At 39.0% G+C, this 1,269-nt stretch overlaps 1 non-coding gene across 1 annotated transcript; it reads right to left on the bottom strand.

The window, feature by feature from the left end:
* Positions 1-636: 636 nt before the first annotated feature.
* LOC114009125 (U6 spliceosomal RNA) lies at positions 637-746 on the bottom strand. Its single transcript, XR_003550592.1, has one exon. It is a non-coding gene; the product is annotated as a U6 spliceosomal RNA (small nuclear RNA).
* Positions 747-1,269: the final 523 nt, after the last annotated feature.

The raw sequence follows: 1,269 nt of genomic DNA, 5'->3' as shown, positions 1-1,269 counted from the left end.
GTTATGTCTACTATGTAGTACCATGGAGTCGACTGCAGTTCGAGTCCCGGACCCAGTGGTTTAAAACTCACGCCAGGAATGTTTGTGTGCATGCCTAAAATCCTGAGAGGAGAATGGAGGGGAAGGGACTGCAGTATAGCCAACCCCTCCGGGGGTGATTTCTCACTTTCTGTCTCTCTCTGTCTCCGGCAAGTGCAAAAATATCTCTGAAAAAAAGAACAATGTCCTTTTATGGATCTATGACTTAAACCTACATGAAATTCATCGCATTGCATTTTGTCGTCCCATCCCCTTAGAGTCCTCCAATTCTCAGTTTTATCTTCATGACCTTAACTCTTTTGAAGACTATTGGCCAGTTATTTGTAGAATATCCCTTAATTTGGATTTTCCGGATGTTTCCTCATACTTCAATTCTGCGTTATGTGTTTTGTGCTCACTTCGGCACAAGAGGTCAATATGTTTCACCACTGTTGGCATCACCTTTGGATCACTGAGTTGAGACAACTGGGGGACCTGCTTGCTTTTTCTACACCAGAGCTCCTATTTTGTCCTTTGGAATTAATGCATACTTGGTAGGAAAATACGTTGGGGCTGTTAAGTGTTTCATTTTTAAACACATAAGCAGAATTTTTTTAAAAAAATACGGAACGCTTCACGAATTTGCGTGTCATCCTTACACAGGGGCCATGCTAATCTTCTCTGTATCGTTCTAATTTTAGTACTAAAAATTCTGCTTATGTGTTTTTAGCAAGTATACTCAAAAATGCTATTGTTCCCCTTCTTGTGGCACCACACTAGGGGAAATGAGGTCAATATGTCTCAACCACTGTTGGCATCACCTTTGGATCACTGAGTTGAGACAATTGGGGGACCCACTTGCTTTTTCTACTCCAAAGCTCCTATTTTATCCTTTGGAATTAATGCATACTTGGTAGGAAAATACGTCGGGGCTGTGAGAATATTAAGTGTTTCATTTTTAAACAAATTGTTTAATTATATTTATTGTTATTATTATTATTTTAAATTTGTTATAGGACACACATCCTCATCAGAGAGAGACAAGGTGAGAAAGTAAGCTTCTAGGCCAAGACTTGAACCACAGTTGGCCATGTGGGAGTACAACACCCTAACTACCAAGTTGTTCATTTTTTTGCCCACTGAGTTTATTTTCATTAATTGCTAATAACGATAATAATTATTTCTGTGGTATTTGTTAAATGTTTTTTTTTTTTTTCTGGAGAAGTTTTTGCTATAGGGCGCGTGGCCTCG

The sequence above is a fragment of the Tupaia chinensis genome, unplaced genomic scaffold, assembly GCF_000334495.1.
Source record: "Tupaia chinensis unplaced genomic scaffold, TupChi_1.0 Scaffold000471_1, whole genome shotgun sequence".
NCBI lineage: Eukaryota > Metazoa > Chordata > Mammalia > Scandentia > Tupaiidae > Tupaia > Tupaia belangeri.
Note: the sequence above shows the minus strand (reverse complement) of the source record. Positions and strands in the feature narration are given on the sequence as shown.